Source organism: Rhinolophus ferrumequinum, chromosome X, assembly GCF_004115265.2.
Source record: "Rhinolophus ferrumequinum isolate MPI-CBG mRhiFer1 chromosome X, mRhiFer1_v1.p, whole genome shotgun sequence".
Taxonomy (NCBI): domain Eukaryota; kingdom Metazoa; phylum Chordata; class Mammalia; order Chiroptera; family Rhinolophidae; genus Rhinolophus; species Rhinolophus ferrumequinum.
The window spans coordinates 95076036-95083172 of NC_046284.1; the positions used below are offsets into that span (position 1 = coordinate 95076036).

The following is a 7137-nucleotide window of genomic DNA, read 5'->3' on the forward strand; positions in this document are numbered from 1 at the left end:
GAATTAGTGTTTTGGATTTCTTCGGAGCATCTATTGTCTTACTCTTGTAGATTCACAGTGCACATTAGGCAGTGATTTTGAATGAGGTGAACATCAGACCTATTCAGAGAGTGATGTTTCTTCTCTTATTCCTTAGATATGGGAGGGGCCCAGATAAATATAGTTTTTTTTTAAAGTTCCCCAGGTGCATTTATAGATGATGTAATACAGAATTGTACACTTGAAATCTATGTAATTTTACTAACAATTGTCACCCCAATAAACTTAAAAAAAAGTTCCCCAGGTGATCCAAATGTACATTTTTGAATGAGAGTCACTGTGAGCACATAAAATGCCTAGAAAATTCCTGCAGTCAAGAAACTTGTTTGATATTCCTTTATATTTCTCCAATTTATATGTTCAAGGAGCCCTTTTATCAGATAAAACATATTAAGATCTCCCCAAACCAGTGTTCTGTAACAGGCAGCAAAGTGGAAGTTTAAGCTTCCTTGATTGTTATCTAAACAGGAAGAGTTTGGAGTAGATTACCTCCAGGGTATCTTCTAGCTGTAAAATTTGCAAATTTTAAGGACCAAATCTCTAGGGGTGAAAGTGACCATTAACATAATTAACTTTGTGCCTTGTCTTCAGCCAAGTGATTCCATCAGTTAATATACTGTTGGATTCAAATGTGTTCTTCGCTCATATTTTTGATAGCTTTCTGTCTTCCACACTGGCTCCCCTATCTCATCCCCCAACTTTCAGCTGAAATATATCACGTGAGATAAGATTTAAAATCTTTCCGATGTCTTTTTCCAAAAGACAATATCTTTTTCACTTTTTAGTGGAAGCAACAGAATTGATGGCACTACCTGAAAAAAATAAGCTTTGCCAGTAGGATATTTATAGCTTTCAAAGAGAAAAGTTTAAGAAAATGGGTTTTTATTGACATCTCCCATAAGAAAGCAAACTTCAATGGGAGCAGAGCCCTTTTGGAGTTAATGATTGTTGCTAGAGTGACCAACCATTCTGGTTTGCCAAGGACTCAGCTGTTTCCCAGAATGCAGGATTTTCAATGCCAAAACGAGAACAAATTCAGACAAATCAGGACAGTTGTTGCCAACCACTGTTTGCAAAGGAGAGAGAAGGTGTACGTTTTTCCTTGTGGGTCATTACACAATTGCCTTTACCTTCTGGACTTGTTCTACTCCTGCCATCATTGTGGCTAAAGGGCTCAATGTCATCCATTCCATTCTGACCTTTTGTTGCTGTGGAAGTTGGAGGGCTACATATTTTTCAGTTTTACGTCTATCTTCTCTGCGTTTTAATCTGTCATCCCACGGCAACAAGAGGAATAAAGAGTTAGAGAAAGCATCCTTGGCTCATGTGCATTTACATGACAACTCTGCTATATATGGGTGAGGATGCAGGGCACAAAGAGGCACATGTTGGAAAACACAAGGTTGACTGGGCGGCACTGGCCATCACTTTCCTAACCATTGCACTGTAAGCCAGCCGGTGCCCAATTTGCATTGTCCCTTCTTGATTGATTAATTGATTGAAACAAACACAAAACCAAAGGCTTATTTTGTATGCATTAAAAGCAATTCTTTACCCAGTCCTCGTAATTTATTTGTTGTTTACTTGGTTGTAAGGGCACAGAGTACCCATCATACTGGAAAGTTAATGCTTTTCGAGTGGTTTATTGCCACCATCCCAGCTAAGTTTATTGGACTGTAAAATTCGTCAGAAGTGATAGATTATTAGTTAGCATTTCTACTGGTAAGTGGCTGAGCCAGAAGTTGCAAGTGCTACAGAGAATAACAAGAATGACTCCTTCTCCGCTTTCCTGACAGCAGTTTTCTTTTTTCAATACCACACATGTATCTCCCAGCTGAGCCCTCTGCTTCAGGATCTCTCCTGGGCTGCAATCAAGATGTGTACTACGGCTGTAGTCTCACTGGGGAAGGATTGACTTCCAAGCACACTCCCGTCATGGTTAGCAGGATTCAGTTTCTTGATTCAGTTTGAACTGAGGGCCTCAGTTCCTTGCTGGCTCTTGGCTGGAGGCCACCCTCAATTCCTTGCCACATGGGCTTTCCCAGCAGAGCGGCTTGCTTCATCAAAACCAGCAAGAGGGTCTGCTAGCAAGAGGGAATGTTTTGTATAACTAATCAGCGAAGTGTCATCTCAACACTTTTGCCCTATTCTGTTTGTTAGAGGCCAGTCACTAGGTCCAGTTCACACTCAAGGGGAGGGGATTACATATGGGTGTGAATACCAGGAGGCAAGGGTCCTGGGGGTATTACCCATTGTATTACCCAATTAAAAAACAGAGGTTCCAGGCTGAGTAGTGGAATAAAACAGGTTCACGGAATGCTGTAATTAATTGCAAAATGTAATAATTGCTGTAATTGAACTTTCAGATGGGGTCCTGGAAAAGTTTCAACCAGGTCTTTATAAGAGAAGACAGAGGAGAAGGCTTGCAAAATGATATTGAATACTGGTCTGGATTTTAACAAGCAAAGAGGAGGGAAGTGGTATGGAAAAAGGCATGGAGGTAGGGAATCTGGGGACAGGTCTAGGGAACAAGTCATTCAGTTTTCTTGTATAGTAGGAGAAGGGGAAAAGCCAAGCATAGATGGTTTGGGAATAGATCACAAAGAAGCTTGAATGTAGGAGTGATACATTTAGACTTCACTGAGAAAGGAACTGGGGAGCTACTGAGGGGTTTTGAGCAAGTAAGACATCATTGCCCTACTTTAGGAAATTATTTTGATTTTGCTGGATCTGATGGAATAGGAAAGGAAGGGTAGGGGAGAGAAATTAGAAGCTTATTACAAAGTACAATATGAGTGATTGTGAGGATTGTGAGTAGGGCAGTGGTAGTGAGAATGGGATATAGGAGGCAGACGCAGCTGCTACAAAGGCAGACAGTTTACAGATCTGGCAACAGATTACATATAGGGAGGAGCAAAGAACAAGCTTCAAGCCTTTGGGAAAGGAGATAATTTATGGGAAAACATTATGAATTTACCTTTGGACCTGTTGAGTTTGAGATGCTGTTGGATTATCCAGGGTATTTTATGTCCATTGGGAAGTTGTGAACATAAGGATAGAGCTTGAGGAAATCATTGAATTAAGAGATGTAGGTTTGGTAGATAATACGATGAACATTGGTAAACTCACCAAGGTTCAAGGGAAAGAAAAAATAATGACCAATGGCAGAGTCTTGGAAGACCTTTAGGAGCAAGAGGAGGAAGAAAATCAGTGCAGGAGACAGAAAGAGCATCCAGAACAAGGCAGAACAAAGAGACTTCTGTGTCATAAAAGTTAGGAAAAGAGAGAGGCTGAAGAACAACATGAAAAAAATGGAGAGAGGAGGCTGCAACGCTGAGCGCGAGCAGGAGCTGGGTGGGCGCCATAGCCAGGATCACCACCCTCGAGGTGGAGAAGCACAAGATCCAGGTTCTGAAGCAGCAGGCTCATGATGCAGAGGGCATGGCCCAGTGCCTCCAGCAGGAACTGGAGGGAAAGAGGAGGGCCCAGGAACAGGCCGAGGCTCAGGTGGCATCCTTGAACCTTAGGATCCAGTTGCTTGAAGAGGAGCTGAATCACACTCAGGAGCGCATGGCCACTGCTCTGCAAAAGCTGAAGGAAGCTGAGAAAGCTGCTGAGAGCGAGAGGTATGAAGGTTATTGAAAACTGAGCTTTAAAAGATGAAGAAAAGATGGAACTCTAGGAAATCTAACTCAGAGAATTCAACGTCGCAGAAGAGGCAGATAGGAAGCATGAAGAGGTGGCTCCGTAAGTTGTTGATTACTGAGGGAGCCTTGTAATGCACAGAGGAATGAGCTGAACTGGAAGAGTCCCAGAGATGGAGTGAGCAGATCAGACTCGTGGACCAGAACCTGAAGTGTCTGAGTGCCGCTGAAGAAAAGTACTCTCAATAAGAAGACAAATATGAAGAAGAGATAAAGATTCTTACTGATAAACTCAAGGAGGCAGAGACCCATGCGGAGTTTGCTGAGAGATCGGTAGCCAAGCTGGAAAAGACAACTGATGACTTGGAAGATAAACTGAAATGCACCAAAGAGGAACACCTCTGTATGCAAAGGAGGCCCGACCAAACTCTGCTTGACCTGAATGAGATGTATACTGCCCCAGTCCCGCGCTGCCGCTGCTCCTCCCTCTGACCCTGACTCCACCAGAGGCCAGCCTGCCTAAGCTGACCTTTAAACTGAGGACTGGTCTTTAACTGGAAGGCTCCTTTCTCCTTTTACTGCCTCCCACCCCAACCCCTGCATCTTTTACACCAAACTGTCTCTGCCTCTCCCTAGAGATACCAGTTGGGTTAGAAGCTGAGTACCTTTGGGAACAGCATTTAAGGGGATGTGAGCACAATGCAAAGTGTCGTTAAAATCATGTGATGTACACGTTTTGTAATTACCTTTTTTATTGTTGTTGATGTGGCAACCATTTGGAAGCATTCCAAATAATTCCACAGTTCTGAAGTAGCAGTCTAATCCCTTTCTCACTTTTAGAAGGTAATTTTTCAGCTTAATACAAATTGTCCTTTCCTTAGAGGAGGGAAAGAGGTATGGGTCTGCCTTACTGAGAGCCAAACAGAGCCCAGAGAAAGACTCCACCATGGGGAAACTTATTGCTTTGCACAGAGTACCAGCCAAACCAGAAAGGTGATTCCAGGAGTTAGCACCCCACCCCACCCCCCAAAAAAAAAGTGCTGTTCAGGTTTTTAGCTTTAAGGTATCTTTGGGCAATTTTATTTTTATTTTTTGCATCAAAAAGTGATCAAATTAAATGATGAGACCTCTGAGACCAAATCCTTGTCCCATCTCTACCCCCCTTCCCAATAGCTCACAGAATGGATCATGTGCCCCTTACATTGAGGTGCCTCCTCGAAAGAAAGAAAATGATGGTTTTTGCCACTGATGTAGCCATATGAAAGTCATCTCATCATGGTTTTCTGGGTCTGAAGCTGCTGTCTCTAAAAGTGCCATCTCATTGTGCTGTGTATCAGATAGTGCTGGAGAAATCTTGAATAGCTTATGTACAAAACTGTTTTTAAATTTTATGTTATTTTGAAACTTTGCTTCTTTGGGGTTGGAACACATTGGCCACCCCATCTGGCTGTGAGAGCTCTCTATAACCCGAGCTCTGGCAAAGTGCTGATCTTTAAAAGTTTCTTTCCCTACCCAGTACCCCCTTTTTTGGTGAGGTTGCTGTGAGGTCTGTTAGGTGTGTGTCCTGCAGCTTATTGGCTTAAAGTGTTCTCCATTGGTGTGGTCTCTTTGGGGGCTGGTTGGGAGAAAGAGAAACCAAGACTGCAATGTTTTGATACTGAAAATTGACGTGTCTTAGTGGAAATGTAATGGCTGTGTGCGATGTCAGAAGGGTAGTGGATGGGGGGAGAGGGGTTGTGTCCGTGTGGGGGATATAAATGGTAAATGTCTAACTATTACATTGTTTTGTGCACCTGAAACTAATAAAAAAAATGTTTAGAAAAAAAAAGAAAATTGGCGTCTTAACATAAGGAATCAGTCCCTCCAAAAAAAAAAAAGGAGAAAGATGGTGAAGGAGGCTAGAGAGAAGACAGCAATGGGATTGACAATTAGCAGGTCATCAGAGACATTGGTGAGTCATTGCAGTGGGGCACCAAAAATGGAATCCACACTTCAAGGGGATAAGCAATGAGCAGGTTATGATAATTTCTTTCAAGAAATTTGATTGCAGTGAGTTTGGAAGTTTGTAGGAGTTAGGATATAATTATTTTTTAATAGGATAGACCTAAAAATGTAAGCAAGGGGAAGGGACAGTAAAACAGAAGTAATTAAAAATATAAATTGATATAGTACATCTAAAATGTTACCAGAAGGGATTGAGGTCAAGAGAATATATGTAGTATATGTATATGTGTCCTTGCAGGCACCAGTCAGGTAAATAAACTCATTACAGCTTCCTGTGGTTGATGTAGTTATCACTCCCACTCCATTCCCTTTAAGCTTAGAATCTTCCAAATTGTTACTCAAATAGTGTCTCTAGCAAAGTGCCTAATTTCAGATGATGCTTGCCATTTGAGAGAGTAATTTGCAAAAGATGACTGTACCAAGGTGAGGCATAGTGAATGCCTGCTAGCAGTGAAAGCTCACAAATCCACCCACCACACTCATCATTATGGAGGAGAGCAGTCACTCCAAAACAATACAATTTCCACATCAAATTGTTGCTCTCTCTGCTAACTAAAGGTTACACTAGCACATAGATAAAATATCCTTCAGTTGATCTTCATGTGCCCAGTCACTCTTGATACCTATAAAGGTAAGGATTTGGGGACAAGTTTGTTAGTCAAAGACTCTAAATAGAACCAGAAATGAAAGAATCTTAAAACTAGTCCTTATACTATTTTTATCATATATATATATATATGTATATGAATTTGTTGTCGTTGTTTGGATTTCTTTTCTCAGACACCAGGAGAAGGGATTTGGTGTTCTAAAGTGGGCCTGGGAATGAAGAAAGTAAAGCTATTTTTGTGACATTATTAGTATTGTCCCAGAGTAGCATCCTGATTGCAAACATGAAATTAATCTTCTTAGACACAGAAAGACCCTACCTTGTGCAGACCTTGACAATGGCAGCTATGTTCCTATAATGCAAGGTCTCAGATCCTGCTCCCCGCACAAGAACGCAGGATACGGTGAGGCCAAAAAGGAACAACAATAGAGCCATAGATAGGGGAGTCATACCACTATATTCTCAATGGCGGTTAGTCGAGACACAAAAGCAAACATCCGCCAGTACCCCAACGAAGGGTCTTCCTGCACCCCGGCCTCGCTGGTGGCCAGGCGAGACACAGGAAGTAGAATCAACAGGATCTGCAACCCACAATCCACTTGCTAACCACACTTGCTGGTTGCAGGCCGCACCTGCTAGCATAGCCACGGCAGTTAACATCAGTGGCTAATGGCTAACCGATAACAGCTGATGGCCAACTAGTTACAGCTGATGACCAACTACTACCCGAGCCAGCACCTTTCCATGTGTGGCCGAGAGCCTGGAAACTGCTTTCTGGGACTCTGTGCCTGCAATTCCCGTTAAGGGCTTGGTGGTGGTGATGATGGTGATGACCTCTGAAAG

At 42.4% G+C, this 7137-nt stretch overlaps 1 pseudogene; it reads left to right on the top strand.

Moving 5' to 3' along the window:
• Positions 1 to 2830: 2830 nt before the first annotated feature.
• Positions 2831 to 4175, top strand: LOC117017765 (tropomyosin alpha-3 chain-like; annotated as a pseudogene).
• The last annotated feature ends 2962 nt before the right edge of the window (positions 4176 to 7137 follow it).